A 17,553-nucleotide genomic window follows, 5' to 3' on the forward strand; every position below is an offset into this window, starting at 1 on the left:
ACTCCTCCTTTATTTTGATTTGAATGAAACTTGTTCCTTGTGATATGTAAAATCTTCTATGAACTTTTATCAACACTTCATATTGATCCTGTGGAAGAACATCTCGGGTGTGACACAGTGGTCAGTGAACTAAGTTGAGAACTGTAAAGTTTCATGTTCAAATTCCAATAAAAATAAAAATACTAAGTAATATTCATTTGTTCTTGTCTAAATAGATGGAGTTATCTAGTTCATGTTGCAAGTGGAAAGTGACATGTATCTCGTGAAATTAATTGAGGTGCGTGAAAGCTGATTGAATATTAAAAAAACATGATTATTGTTAGAAATTATGTAATTCTGTTAACTATGTAATAGTTAGTTAGCTACAGTTAATTTCCTAGAATTACTTAGCTACAGTAACTTTCCAATTTACGGTTAATTAGCTTAGTGTAGTTAATTATTGTCTCTTTAACTATGTAAACTTTGACCACATAAATTAACATAATAGTAGAATATAAACGACTTGATATATATATATATAAGATATATCATAAATCTAAAATAACGATTTAATAAAAGTTTTCACTCTTTTATTATCTATACATAATTTTACATATAAAATGATCATGTAAATCAAACCTCCGGTATTTTTAATGAATGCACGAACACGTACACAACATTGTCCCACATCCTTTGATGTTTGTTTGTGCATTGAATTATGATTCATTTAGTTGTCCACTTGATAATCAAAACACTACAGAAAGTCGAAATTTATGCCCCACTTGCTTTTGACTATCTACTTATTTTATATTATAGTGTTGGTAAAATTGGCTTTTTAGGACCACCTCCGCATATCTTGTATTCTTCGTATACATAAAAATAATTAATTTCATTCAACTCAAAAAGTTTGCCCTCATTGGATAGGGTTTGCTAAAAAAGCTGCTACTCCAATAATGTACTAACATATCTAAATATATAACATTCGAACAGTATTTATTTATCTTGCGTTATTCAATAAATCAAATATAATCACATAAATTGAACGTAAATGGAGACGAGGGTTATATATGAAGCCTTACATATCTACTTATTAGGGAAGTAGACTGAGGAATAGCAGAAATTGCAACTGTACTGTTGACAAGTCGAAGCAGTAAAAACTCCTTTTCCTTTTTTGCTTTGACACAAATCCCCATATATATGTTTCTTCAACATTGTTACTAGCTGTTACCTACTTTCTTCCGTTTATTTTTACTCGTTCAGTATTTTCTATAAATAAATTTTTATTCATCATTATTCTTAAAACAGACGATTATTTCTTTCTTAGTTTTATCATTAGTATTTTTTAAGAGACGTGTAAAGTTTAAATCAACAAACAGACGGAGTATTAATTAATTCTTGTCCACACAAATTGAAGAACTAACATCCACATTTCAATTCATGAGTGTTTCACTTCCCTTTCCTTATTCCATTTTCAGACTCATGATGTTCTAACCTCAAAATAATATCATCAACAATAATATTGTTAGAAGATGAAAAATGAAGTTCAATGCTCACTTCTCAGCAGATAGTTTCACCAATAATATTCTTCTTCAGGTAAGAAACTCTATATATTATCTGTTTCTTTAATATTAAATGATTATTTATTTAACTCTTTATGTTGTTAGGGTAATATTCTTATTCTTTACTTGAGATAACAAACCAAACTGTCAATAAAAAATAATACGAGCATAACTAATCCGACAATTATACATCCTATCAAATCAGCCTTGTGTTAATGTTTTAGTGATTAGGTATAAGTAAATCAAGCCTGAAGAACGTATAATTTTAATTACTTACCAGTATAGTTAGTAATCTGAACAGAAACAAAAACAAGAGAGTATTTGTTCATAATGGGTTAAAATAAACTAATATTATTTTTTTTAAAATTATACTATGATATTCCTTAATAAAAATCTTTAGCTTCTCGACAGAGAATAAGATAGCGACGCGAGCTTTAGACCATCTCCGACCCACTTCTGTTTTACTCTCCATTTTTTATGTTTGATGAGTAAAATAGTAAATAGGTTCTTCGGTCACTCTCTATTTAACTCTTTATTCTTCAATTATAGATCGGAGAATTACTATTTACCTATCTATTTTACTTTCATTATTATAATATTATTTCTACTATATTACTGTTTGAGTCTTTATCATTTTTAATTATTTTCTAATGAATATAATATTAACAAGTTACTATTTTCGTCCAAATTAATAATTTTTCTATTTTATTTTTTAAAAGAAATAGTCAATTTAACTAGGTAATTAAAAGTTATTATAATATTATTTATATTATATAAGATTATTAATCAAATCTCTAATATTTTTTTATTTTTTTCTAAGTAATATAATATCTAAAACATATTATTGATAAGTATACTACTTTCATCCCGAATTAACAATTTTTCTAATTTAATTTTTATTTTTATTTTCATTTTAAATATATAGTTTACATTATAATTATTTTTCATTATAATGTATGCATAAAATTTATATGATAATTTAAATAATCTACTTTTATGTTTTAGTGATAAATTATTAAACTATACTTTTTGAAAAGCATGAAAATATATGATGCAATGTTCAAAATGGAATAGGAGAAGTAAATTAGTACACGAAAAAATTGGAAACAAGATGAAATTGTTAATTTAAATAATTTTTAGCTACGCATAAAAAATAAGGACAAAAAATGTTCATTTTGAATTCCACAATAAATTAATAGGACATTTATGAGAGTAACTTAATAATCTTGAAAGTTGAATATTTATGTAAAATTTAAAATAAATTTTACGATAATACAATATTTATGATGCAATTATATTTCATCAATGATTTCAGTTTTATATTAATGTTCGTTAATATAATATAATATTTATTGCAATCTTTGCTATTTAGAAAGTTAGAATAAAATATAATTTACAGTGATTATTTGTAAAAAAGAAGAAATAAAGAAATGATCTATATTATGAAATAAGAAAATAAGAATGAAATATAAATAAGTAATATAATATTGAGGAAAGAGAAAAAGATTCATGAGATTAAAATAGAAAATTGAGTTGGAATTGATTATCTGAAAAAATAGACAACTCTATATTTGAAAAAGCAAAATAGAGTACAGGATTAAAGATGCCCTTAGAATCACACTCTGCTTGGAGCAATTTACATGAGGCATTTCATTTTTTACTCTTATAAAAATGGTTACTTTTCTACCATTAAAAATAATTTAATTTTAATAAAAACAATTTATAAATAAAAATATCTGAAAATTCTTTTACACGTTATTTTTTTAAAATTTTATGTCAAATCAGTCACTATTTATCCACAAATAATTAGGTGATTGGTGATAAAGGAGAATGTAGAAGAATTAATTATGAGTAGTACTTGTGATTAATGTAGGTTAATGATATGATGAGAAATCATAATACGAGGTTACACCTTTCGACTATTGATTGGCTAATGAACGTGGAATTCTTCTCTTGTACTAATAAGATTAGACATGTAGGGACATACACAATTCTATCTACTCCATTTTTTTTAATTTTTTTTGCACGTTTTGTTCGATCAATTTTCTTTTCGAATACAAAAAATTTCAAAATTCCTAATAATAGTTCCAAATATATAAAGTATATATTACTCTTCAATTTATCTATCTTACTTTTTAAAATCTTAGACGATATATATAAGACTATTCAAAAAAAAAGTTGGAATCAAGCTTTCACAAAAAAAAAAAAAAGTAAATGCTTATGGGTCAATCAATTAGAAGTACCAATAATTTTACGTGTTCAAGACCACCACACAAGATATAGGCATTTGAATGCATACCTCTCATCTGTTCAATAATAATTGTCCAATAGTATTATTTTAAAATGTCTAATAATTTATCAACTTTACAAAATTAATGAATATTGTTACACTTAATTTTTAATTTTTATTTTTATTATTAATTACAGTTTTTTCTATTATATTTTTTTAAGATATTGTATTTATAATATTCAAAGGGCGATATAGTAAAATTATCCTTCTATTTGTAATTTCTTACAAAATCTGCAAAATCAATAATAAACAAAGATCGTTAATGAGAGAAAATAACACACATCTTTAATTTAAAATTACGACATATTTTTATAACATGTGTTTCATTAAGGGAGATGAAAAGAAAAAAAGATGGTGGGGTTGAGGGTATGTGTGGTGCTTCATATTTTGGGGGTTTGTTTTGTTTTGTTTAGGGTAATAGAAATTAGAATGTGTGATGAATATTATAGCTAGGTCCAAATCAGTTAGCACTATCTTTTACCATTCAAGCTGCATTGTGGAATGGGCATAAAAATATGTGAGGACAGGAATAACTCTTTTTTGTTCATTCATTTGTAAAGAAAGTGACACTATTTTTCTTTCTCTAACTTATTTGCCATGAGATTCGAATTCGAATAGTTTAAACTTTTAGAAAATTAACAACGTATGTTTATATTAAGATTTATGTATTTACACATATCATTAAGAGGAGTATATTATTATGTCAATACTTTTAATATGCACAACCGCCAACCAACTAGTTAATCACCTTTAACGTCACAATTACCACTACATCACTAACCATTACACGTAAATCATAATCTATATCATCAATACCACTAACATTAGCTAGCTCCACCATTACAACCACTACTATCACTATCAAGTACCGATTCTCTTTCATCACACATATCGCTACACTAATACTCATATTCACTATTGCTAGACATTAGCATCAATCACTACCATCATTACTACAGACTATCTTCATCTTCATCATCACTAGCAAACATAATTTTTATTTATTTTAATGAAACAACAATTTTATTTTTTTTAATCAAATTTTAATTTTTTTTAAATTTAAATTGTGTATTTATTATGTTTAAAAATAAATAAATTTTGTAATTTCAGATATTGAGAAACAGAATTCAACAATTAAATATACACTTTGTAATCCCAAGAGATTGGACAATATATACACCTTTTTATATATAAACACATACTTCATATATTTAATATACGCACAAACATCTTTATAATACTATTTCATTATAATATTAAGTTCTCTTTGAAATATTCGGACGAATAATAGTACTCCCTTCGTCCGAAATTGTTAGTCATGTTGTACTTATCGAAAGTGAATTTGACTAATTTTCAAAGGTAAATTGAATCACATCAATTTGATATTTTAAACAAAAAAATTAGATATTCTAAAACTATATGAAAAGTACTATAAATTACAATTTTTTGCATATTAATATGATGAAAAAACGTATCTTAAAATGTTAGTCAAAGTTTTTATAGTTTGACTCTAAAAATAGAAATTATGACAAATAATATCGAACGAAGAGAGTAATAATAAAGTTAATACATGAATTTATCAATATACGTGTAACTAAAATAAATAATATCTATTAAATACATGTTTTGTTTTTTTTTTGGAAAAAGTTTGTTCCGAAAATTTCGGCCAAGTAATTTGACTAGAAAAGGAAAAAAACGGAACTGTCACAACTGCGTAACCTGAAATTCAGCCGGACATCTTTTGGACTGCTTTTATCTGTACAATTATCTTTGCATATTAAGGATAAGAGATAATTAATTTTAAAATTAATTATTTTATATTTAATGAAGATAAAACTACGAGATGGGTTATCTGGTCCTAAGGTTGTAGTATATTAGCTAAGAAATCAACTACATGATTAGTTTCCCTAAAATAATATAATGTGATACTTCGATCATTCTTATTAATATTTTTTCTGTTCTAATTACTTATTTAATTTTTCTTTTTTACTTGTCTATTTTGATAACTCAAAAAAAAGAATTTTTTTTTACTTATTATATCCTCAATTAAATATTTTTAAAAAATAAAACTTCTTTGAAAATTTTAAATTTTAATTCATCATGTCCATCATTGTTTTTTAATAGGTTCGTCAATTCAAAATGGACAAGTAATTAGGAAAAGAGGGAATACTCTTCTGTCCATCTTTACTATTCCGCTAATTAAAAATAAATGTCCAACCCAAAATATATGGTCAGTTTAGAAAATCAAGAGATAATTTATCTTTTTTGTGACTATTTAACTCTTACTGTTAAATACAATTTAACATCTAATACATTTCTCAAAATATAAAATTAATATATTCAAAGAGTAATATAGTAATATTATTCATATTATTTACGTTTTATTTATAAGGTGTGTGTCAAGTTATTGGCCTCATAAGTATACATTTGACCAACATACAAAAATTAAGTATAATTATAAACTTATCCAGTTCTTTAAGAACATAAAATCTAAAATAACGACAATAAAATAAAAACTAAAGAAGTTTAACAACCTCACTAATTATTAGTGAGTGTGAGTGCAATTTAAGATTGAACCTGCTGGACAATGAGAATTCATCATTGAAAAGAAAAAAGAAGGTTATCCTCTCCGTTTTAAAATAAATGATATTTTTAGCTTGAAAAACTTATTTAGTGTTTATACTACTTACCCCTACCCTAATTAATTATGTTGAAGTAGTAAGTGATTCTTTAATGATGTACAATTTTATGTATTAAAATCAAGAAGATCAACTCCTAAAATAAAAAGGCTAAAATACCACTTCTTTTGAAACAAAGGGGTACAATTTTAACCTTCTCCTTTGTAAAAGTTCAGGGCATTATTTGGTTGAGATTTTTTTTAACAAATAATATGAAAAAGGGATATCTGCAATTTAAAATTATGTTTTCAGTCCTCTCTCGCTGAAATGCCTTTTAAAAAGATTTTTTTTTTCCACATCGAAACAAAATGGACATTAAAACAAAGTTCAAAGTTTTGTAGGCGAAAACTTAAAATCATTTCTAAAAATTTTCTATGTTGTAATGACAATATAAATGAATTCATTAGTCAAAATTAGATTATCAATTGAAATGATCCACCCAAGTATTCTCATTACTCCATTAATCCCTTACTATTCCTACCTCCAAATCCTCTAAAGCAAGAGAAAATCTTATCTTTTCATTAAAAGTGTTACTTATGAGACTCCTTGGAAATATATGTTTTTTCATCAGAACTTTTGTCTCTGCCACTGTGTACTGCATGTCTTGGAAATGTTCAAAATTGTTACTACTAAACACACACAAAGACCAAGTTGATATTAATACCACATTCCACAATACTAGTGATATTCCAATTACAAAATACTACTTATAAACTTTCTCACACAAAAAATAATGTACATCTTTCCCTATTTATATAATAATGTCACATCTCTAATGTTTAATTATAATGATGAGAAATATACATCACAATAAATGTATAAGAGATTTAAGGGGGAAAAAGATACAAAACATTTGACAATTTACTTCCTGAAAATCAATTTGAGTAAACCAATTATATGAGTGTTATTTATTTTGTTTGACATTAAATATATACTAGTATCTCTAACTAGGGATAGAAAGAATAGAAATAAATTGAAGATTTTGGCCTTTGTTTTTTAACTTTAGGAACCAAAAATATGTTCAAGTCATCTGGCTCTTTAATCTTTGTTCCTAAGTTTGGCTTTTTATTTACACTTTTATCTCTAAAGATGAAGAAATTGTTTACACTTTACATGTGATGATAACCATAAAATTATCATGTGGACCAATTTACTCCTTTTCATTTTGATTTAATTGTATTCCAGTTTGTCACACCATATTTTTGTTTGGTGTTAACTTGTGAATACATTAATTCCTAAAACATCACATGATCTTTTATCCCTACAAAGTCTATTATCATATGCCATAGGATTATTGGAACCTGAACATACATCTAGCCAAGTTATGTTGCTCGACCTCTTCAAAAACATTTTATAGGTGTGTATTAGATCTCAAAAATAATCCGATATGACTGTACAACATTTTTGAAGAGTCTAAACAACGTGACATAAACTTAAAGCTTATAAAGCTCAATTAGAGTCCAATCCTTGAGACAAAATTACCTCTGTCTAAGACATAGTTACTAGTTAATCTAAACAAGGTTAAGACATAGTAACTAGAAAATCTCTTAGGTAAACAAGCTTAAATAAAAGTGTAATCTCAAAGAGTAACGCTTTTGTTTAAACTATTTGTTGAGATTACATTATCCAAATAACTAAATCCAAGTGTGATTACTTTAAACTACCATTCAAAAATATAATTAAGAGAAAGAGTAGAGGGTTAATTACATGGCTTATTTGTTGAGTACTTGTCAAAACCCAGAAGATTTGGATCGTCCGCTGCAAAAATACACACATAGTAATTGAACAATCTCACTTTCAGATCTAAAAACCAAATTACGAACAAATCAAAATTATACAGATTTAAAACTCTATGATACTTAATTAAGTATAATTTTTGGTTGGAAAACCTATAGGGCGCAACCTAAGTTGTTGTATCGCACAGATTTAAATATTTTTACGAAAGAGGTGAAGGTGATGACAGAAGCATAGAGAGCACAAATGAATTGAGATGCTTTTGCTGCCCAAATTGAATGAAATTAGCATATCATCATTAGTGCTCTCTATCTTCTGTCAACAATAATCACTCTTTCTTCCTATCAATTTCAATTATATAACCTAAAAATAAAAAAATAAAACAACTAAATTGAAGATTTTTTATTTTTTTTGGGCTTGGGGAAAAGAAAGGATACTTTTAGGGCTAAATATTTGGGGCAAGAAGAAATATAGATATTTGGGAATTTAACCTATTGAGTTGTAGCAGTAGAGAGGGGTCTTTTTATAGGAAAAAATAGGAAGGATGTGAAGATTCACAAAAGGTTATAATTGGTAAAAAAAATAAAGGGTACTATTTGTACTATCCCCATTTTGTTATAACAGTCTTTCACGAGTAGTGTTTAGGTAAATGTACATAAAAACTTATTTGCATCGAGACGTGATTTAATGAAATAAAATAAATTAAGAATGATTCTATTTTTGAATCATTTTTTTTTACAATACTTTAACATTAACTTCCATGTAGTATGTTTAAGACCACAATATTAAAGGGCATTTTGGTACATCTGATATAACTTTAATTTTGAATCACAAGATTAAAAAGTCTTTTTTTTTTTCTTAAACTTTGTTCCAAGTTAAACTAGATTATCCTTTTCGAAATGAAAGGAGTAAAAATTTTAAATTTAAACAAATGGCATGCATGCATGAATAGAAGGTAAATTTTTTTGAGTGTATGTGGATTAGTCAAATTTTAAATGAATAAGATATCAAAAAAAAAACTAATTGCATATTACATTCGCTTATTTGAGCTTAGAAATTAATTTTCTTTTATTAGTTGTGATATTTGAATCAATTTACTTGCCTATTATTAGTTTGACTATATATGTGAACTCAAAAAGCATTTTCTAACTAATTGCACAAGGAATTTTGGATTATTATTAAGAAATCTAGGTTTTATATTTAAAATTTAGAAATTTATTAAAAATATTTAATAACTTGATTTATCGTAATGATAACATCAACTTTTTTTTTATACTTTATGCGATATTTTTTTATTTGTCATATTGTGCTAAATTCACTCATTTCCCCTTCTTGTATGGTTTTTTTATGCAATAGATGGACCTTTGCCTCTTGTTGTACATGCTACTACTATGGTGAGAAGAAAAATTTCCCCCTTTATTTATTTATATATANTCAGTGAGATGGTTTATTAAAACTATTGTTAATTTTATAAAGAAAATGAAGAAAATTTATAATAAAAACTTATTTTTATGTTTAATAAAGTCAATGCATGCATGTCTTATATTTGAGTATAAAGTTAAGTTGATTATAATTAATTAACGCACATTTTTTCCTTCTTTATTAAAGCAATTTATCATAACAGAATATATTAATTTGGTGTGACTACTTTGATTTCATTTTTGTCTTGAAAATGGCCATTTTGTTTCCACCTCATTTACCTTCTCTTACCACAATAGACAAACAAGAGGTTCCCCTGTTTTTCATTGTTAATTTTAGGAATGATGCACAAGTACCCTCTCAATTTATGTTTGAAATTTAAGAGATACACTTATACTATACAAAGGTTTTATTACCCTCTGAACTTATTTTATTAATAATTTTATACCCCTCTTCGGCCTATGTGGCACTATCTTGGATCTAACGTTGTTTGACTTTTTTTCAAGCTAGTGTCACGTAGGACGAAAAGGGGTAGAAAATTACTTATAAAATAAGTTTAGAGAGTAATAGGACCTTACTATAGTATAAGTATGTCTATGGGATTTCGGGCATAGGTTGACGAGGTACTTGTGCATTTTCCCAAAATTTTAAGATTAAAAAAGTCAACTAATTGACATTTTCTAAGTATAGAGTTCTGATTAATTCATCAGAAATTTTGTTTTAGTTATTTTTTAAAATGTTTTTTTATTTAATATACATTAAAATAAATAAAGAATTTAAAATTTGGTAAATTTGAATAGATTGAATTGTATCTCAATTTTTTGCCTATCTTGTCCAATCTATTTCTAACTCAAATAATTTTGAAAAAGTCTTGACGCATCAATTAAACGCTACTTTTGAAATCCTATATTGGGATATCAAATGGTAGAATTAGATTAAATTGTCATATTAAAATGTATTGAGATAGATGAGATTAAAATAGAGCAAATAATGAGTGCCCGTTTGGTCGGATTGACTTATTTCAAGTCTTTTTAAAGTCAAAATAGTTTTTTAAGCAGTTTTAAAGTTTTTGGACAAAGTTAAAAAGTGTTTATAAGCACTTATTTTAAAGTTATAAGTTAGAAATCCTAGCTTATGACTTTTAACTTATAAGTCATAGATGAGATTAAAATAGAGCAAATAATGAGTGCCCGTTTGGTCGGATTGACTTATTTTAAGTCTTTTTAAAGTCAAAATAGTTTTTTAAGCAGTTTTAAAGTTTTTGGACAAAGTTAAAAAGTGTTTATAAGCACTTATTTTAAAGTTATAAGTTAGAAATCCTAGCTTATGACTTTTAACTTATAAGTCATAGATGAGATTAAAATAGAGCAAATAATGAGTGCCCGTTTGGTCGGATTGACTTATTTTAAGTCTTTTTAAAGTCAAAATAGTTTTTTAAGCAGTTTTAAAGTTTTTGGACAAAGTTAAAAAGTGTTTATAAGCACTTATTTTAAAGTTATAAGTTAGAAATCCTAGCTTATGACTTTTAACTTATAAGTCATAGATGAGATTAAAATAGAGCAAATAATGAGTGCCCGTTTGGTCGGATTGACTTATTTTAAGTCTTTTTAAAGTCAAAATAGTTTTTTAAGCAGTTTTAAAGTTTTTGGACAAAGTTAAAAAGTGTTTATAAGCACTTATTTTAAAGTTATAAGTTAGAAATCCTAGCTTATGACTTTTAACTTATAAGTCATAGATGAGATTAAAATAGAGCAAATAATGAGTGCCCGTTTGGTCGGATTGACTTATTTTAAGTCTTTTTAAAGTCAAAATAGTTTTTTAAGCAGTTTTAAAGTTTTTGGACAAAGTTAAAAAGTGTTTATAAGCACTTATTTTAAAGTTATAAGTTAGAAATCCTAGCTTATGACTTTTAACTTATAAGTCATAGGCCAAAAGCCAATTCAAAAGACCCTGAGTCATAATTCGATTTGTTTAACTCTTATCAACATTTTAACTTTTGTTTGTTTCTCTAATGATTTGTTGATATACCTAATAAAATTCTTCATTACTATAACTCTACAATAATAACAATAGTCAATAGCATTATCTCAGAAGTGAATTCGGAAAGAATAGGGTATACATATACTCTCTCCCTTTTATAAAGAATGGTTTAGTTTGACTTGACACGGAGTTTAAGAAAATGAAGAAGACTTTCGATCACGTGATTCTAAATTAAAGTTATGTCAAAACAAAATTACCCTGTAATCTTGTGGCCTTAAACGTACTACGTGAAAAATTGTAAATTTTTTTTTTTTTTTTAAACCGAGGAATCACATTTCTATATTTACGGAGTGGCGAGAGTAATCGAAGGACCCTCTATTTAAGAAAAGAGTAAATTAGATATCATGAAAGAAAAATATTTACAATAAAATTATAAAGATAGCCAAAGGAAAAGTTCTAGCTGATCTTAGTATTGGTGTTTTTTTTTGAATTGTCATTTCAAGTATTGCTTCCGTTAGAATTCTTATGTTAGGGTATGATTTAATAATAAATATTCATTTTTAGGTAATCTACGGATAGTTGATCAATCAATTAGTTATGAAATATCATTAGCTTTATATGTATTAATTGTTATCAATATCTCTACGTGCAATTTGATGATAAACAATAAAATTTTAAAAATAAAATAATACTAACAGAACAGTAATACTATCGATAAATGTTCCTAGAGAGAGAGAAGTCATTCGACTATCCATAAGTATTTGGTAATGAAATATATGTTACCAACATGAATTACGTTGTGGTGCATTGGTGGGAGTACTTCACCCTTAAGCGGAGGTCTCGAATGTGAGCCCAGGATATGGAGAAAATCATGTTGGGAGCACCACCCCAGATGAACTCTACAATACGCGATCCAAATTTAGTCAGAGCTCCAATATAAACTCCGAATATCGGGTGAAAAATAAAAAAGAAAAAGAAAACTAGGTTGAATAATTGACTACATACATAACCAAAATCAACTCTAATTTCATATTAACAATATTTTTCCTTTGAGAATTCCTACAAAGGGAGGTAAAAGAAAAAAGTGCGGCGCAGTAATAAAATAATTAGAGTAAAAGTAAAATAGTGACTGACATAGTATCATATTTTCCAATCATTCAAGATCTTGGTTGTTATCAGTATCTTCTGAATTTTGATTTTAATTGGTAAAGTACACTTCAAGTTGAACAATTCACCGCCCACTAACTTCCTTTTTTTCCCTTCTAAAACAAAATATCCTTTCCTTGATTTTACATGAACTCGTGCCCCCTTACAATTTTCCATATCTTTTAAGATTTCTCACACCTTTGAGCCATTATTTTTTCACCAAACATGCATGCCTTTTTCCAACTTCTCAAAATCTAGTTTATGAAGGGATTAAGAAGAAGAATTGTCTAAATTCATATAAACAGATTGATAATTTATTCTCTAATTAATATGGGGTTTCAATCACTCTAATACAAGTAAAGTAGATTATATTTAAGGAAATAATATTTCCTCTGTTCCAATTTATTTGTCTTATTTTTCTTTTTAATTTGTTTCAATTTTTATATGCTACGTATGTTTAAGACAAGGTTGTCTTAACCCCTAGTCCACGTAAAGCCATCGCTTGGGGTCCTATATTTTATGGGGCCCTCATTTTTAAAAAAGAATAAATTATATATGTCAATTTTTAAGAAAAATTTATGTGTACTATGAATGCCATGATTTCTATTAAGGAAAATGTATATGTGATGAATATAAACCTGATTTTCGTAATATACAATTTGATGAAAATATGGATAGGAAAATCACTGAGTTTCCTGAAGAATCTTTAGAGTTGATTACTTTATATAAGTTTAATGGATCAAAGTATATTTCACTTCAAAATAGACTTGAAGCATATAAGAATATTTTTTTTTTTTAATTTATTGAGATTACTAGATGATGAAATTTTTTTAAAAATATTATCTTAACCTTGAACTATCTTTAATCCATAATAGTTATTCTGATATTGATGATTTAGATTTGTTTTTTGAATGAAAAGTGTTAAGAGAAATAACAAAAGTAGAAGATAATGATCTAATGAAAATACTCAATTAAATAAAAAGCTTTCTTTTCCAAATACACATATTGCTTGTAGGATAATGTTAAAAATTTCGGTAACCATTGCCTCAATCGATTTTTTTTTTCAAAATTAAAATTGATTAAATCTTCTTTAAGATCAACAATGTCTCAAGAGAAATTCAATGAATTAGCTATATTATCATTTGAAAAAAGATTATTGAAACAGATTGATTATAAGCCAGTACTTAATGACTTTTCATCTAAATTAGCTAAAAAAAGTATATTTTAAATAAAAGCATAAATGACGAAAAAAATAAGATATTAAGGCTCTCTCTTAAGTTTCACTTTAGGCCCCCAATGTTATTGAGTCGCCTCTGATTTAAGACCATAAGATAAAAACAGTTAGTATATGCATGCTACATAATACATATTTTTAATTTAAAATAAAAGAAGGTAGAGATAAAATCAAAACAAAACAAATAAATTTAAAAAAAGGGAATAGTATACAAAATTTATACACTGTCGATATGAATTTAATATCACACAAAAATACTAATAGTTAAGAAATTACACTGGATATATGATTATAGTATGATTTAAAATGAGAATTGTTTTTAGAAAGATGAAGATAAGGTGCATTTGTTTTGTATTATAGTAATATTGTGTGTAAAGATCTTCAAAGGAAGGCAACAAGTTGGGTGTGGGTGGTAGCCTGCAAGAAAGCATGTGCATTCTATGGTATAGAGACCTACATGATATTAAGACTTCAACTCTTCAATAATTATTCTGACATACCTTTCTATCTTTTGGCAATGCATGCGTTACACTAATTAATGTCCTATTTTTCTTTTATCAACTTTGTTGCACCTATATATCTTTTCCACATACTTGGCGTTCAAGCTCTAAGACAGTGAGTATATTATATGTTTTGATGAATAAAGTTATTCGATATCTTTAGTGATATAAAAGATAGGTAGCAGTTAGTGGGGAATAGTATTAGGATAATTAAAACTTTTACCCCTCTTAAATCTTGAATATAATATTATTCGAAATTTAAGGGTTTGTCTTAGTGATTAATAAAATAGTTGAGAGTCATAAGATTTTATGTTTAAATTTTAAAGAACGAAGACAAGAATACTAGGTGATTCTTTTCATTTATTTTGTATCTTTGGTGATCAAAGTTATCTGATAACTGTATTAGGAGACGGTGAGTATTTCGTGAATTTAATCGAAATGAGAGTAAGTTGATCTCATGTAAAAGAAGAAGAAGGGTGTAGTCACTCAACAAGTAAAGGCTAAGCAATGTCTACCAAGAGGCAAATCAACTAGGGACAACACTACTATACAAATTCTTTAATCTAAGAGAGCCTAAAGTAGAATCCAAAAAAAATTATTGGTCCCTAATTAAAGTAGAGGACGTACTATTAAGATTTGTGTTTTAATTACTTCTATGATCTTTTTATAATGAGTAATATTTGTTTCAGCTTTCGCCACCTAATTCACATTCAACTCTTGTTACAATTATTGTTTAATTATGTTGCAAGTAGGGGTGTTAAAATTAAATCCAAACATGATAATCTGTCCAGAATTTTAAGGATTGGATTCAAGATAATTTGAATTAGGCTCAATCTCAACCTATTCAAGCATAACCCATTTGAAGAAAATCTTCGTTTGAGCACTATTCAAACCCCAATTTCAATCTGTTTTAAAACTTTTTATTAAGATATATTCCTATAGTTAATTTATGAATTATTATCTATTTAGCATCTTTTAGGGTTTATCTATCCATTTGCTACTTTTTTTGGAAAAAAAATTGAACTGAAATTCAAATTGTGATTATAAAAGTTAAATCAATATGTTAAATTATTGAGATTAATAGGGTCAAATTGGGCGGGTCAAGATCCAACCCGTTTTTAGCCCGTTTAAGCCCAAAATAAATTTGGGCGGGTCAAAACACAACCCGACTTTTATTTCAACCCATTTTAATATCCTCAATTTCAATCCAACCCGCCCATTTGACACACCTCGCAAGTTTAGAACTCTTGGTCTGTTTATATATAGTCAATGCTTCAAATTTTGATATGACATTTGATGTCCCATTTCCCAAATAGAGGAACCACTAGAAAGGACCCTTTCCACATCCTTCAAACTTACCATATTCAGTAACAAGAACAATGATTGTATATCTATTAACAACATCAAAAAAATTGTACAAAAATTATTGCTCAAATCACTCACGAACTAGATGTCCCACGTACTATTGTATGTTGAATTATGGTGTTGTTGAAGCACTAGAGAAAGGAAACTCTATATTAATGTTTATCCCTCACTTTCCACATTAATAGTCAAAAACTTAGAGATCAATTCAACTCAATAAAAATTTAGTTTATAAGGTGAGGATTATTAAAAATCATCTATTATTCACTTATGTGGGACTCGACACACCGCCTTACTTTCAAGGCTAAATATTTGAAGTATGAACAATTTAATACGAGACCTAGGGCGGCTCAACAACCAAAAAAGTAAGGCTATTGTCTTAAGCCTCCAAAATTGAAGGAGACTCAATTTTTTAAAAAAAGCAATGGTAGATAATAAATATTTTTAAAAAAAATAGTATTATAATTTTGTAGAAATATAATTTTTTTTATATATGAAGAATTAAAAAATTAATAGATGTTTGATAAATCTAGAACACTATGTCTCAAGATATATTAAACAGACTGACTATAGTAAACTTCTGAATTTAAATTTGAATTTAAACCACTAATATATTTGAATCACTTTTAATAAGGCCTCACATTAGTAAACAATACATTGTAATGATGAGTCTGACTATAATACCATTTTGACCTAACTAATCTTCGAAAACCAATTCATAACGAGATAAAAATTAACCATAACGATATCAAGAGTTCAAATTTTCGTCATTTCAAAATTGAACAATAACCATAGAAAGCAAAGTGCAAGTTGCCAAGAAACATGGAGAAGCTAAGCCAGAAATGTCAAAGCAATCATCGACACACATGTCTTATCTATCCAATTGAAGCCCATTGCATTAAAAGTAGTGATCAATATAGGGACATGTAAATAGGGCTGTGGACCGTTGATATATATAATACTTAATAAATACGATCGATATATCATATACTCTTCAAAAAAGAAAAAACTTTATTCTAAATTAACGTGTCACAACCCTACAGCTTAATTCAATCATCTTTACCTATAGTGTGGGCCATTAGAATTGATACTGATGCATAAGTATTTCCAATTTTGTCAAGTTTTTAGCTTTGATGGGACTTTATATAATAACTTTGTTGCAAAGTGGTACATAGAACAATCTTAACTACAACAAGGGTGAGAAACTTTTTGTGCCAACATCTAGAAGATATCAAAAAAGGGAATATAGATATATATATTTAACATATGATAAAATATGGTAGTGAACAATGTATATTATTCTATAAATGTATGGACTTTTTTATTGATTCTGTACATGCATATTGATAAAGAAAATTTATTGTGGACGAAAATCTAAGTTGATCTACTTGTCGATCGATAGATGATATAGTTGTCGATTGCTTAGTGGCTATATATTAGGAGATAACATTTCATGGTCCCAATGAAAAGATTCAAGGATATCATACTTTCCGTTTGTCTTTAATTTCGACGCATTTCGTAATAGAATTGTTTTTATTAATAACTATTTACCTCAATACATATCTTGAAAAAATTATAGCTCTTTAGTAGTTTTTACCTTGATAAAAAGTTTGTAGCCTAAATTATGGGGCAGCTAAATATGTGATCTATCAATAAAATTATATATATATAT

The 17,553-nt window shown here is 26.9% G+C and overlaps 2 long non-coding RNA genes across 2 annotated transcripts; one reads left to right on the forward strand and one right to left on the reverse strand.

Moving 5' to 3' along the window:
- Positions 1-941: 941 nt before the first annotated feature.
- LOC107021230 lies at positions 942-9,673 on the forward strand. The gene is made up of 3 exons (XR_001457007.2): positions 942-1,129; positions 1,455-1,572; positions 9,597-9,673. It is a non-coding gene; the product is annotated as an uncharacterized LOC107021230 (long non-coding RNA).
- On the reverse strand, positions 5,352-8,931 carry LOC114077680. The gene is made up of 2 exons (XR_003579053.1): positions 8,214-8,931; positions 5,352-5,584 (listed from the first exon to the last, which is right to left on the reverse strand). It is a non-coding gene; the product is annotated as an uncharacterized LOC114077680 (long non-coding RNA).
- Positions 9,674-17,553: the final 7,880 nt, after the last annotated feature.

This window comes from Solanum pennellii, chromosome 6, assembly GCF_001406875.1.
Source record: "Solanum pennellii chromosome 6, SPENNV200".
NCBI lineage: Eukaryota > Viridiplantae > Streptophyta > Magnoliopsida > Solanales > Solanaceae > Solanum > Solanum pennellii.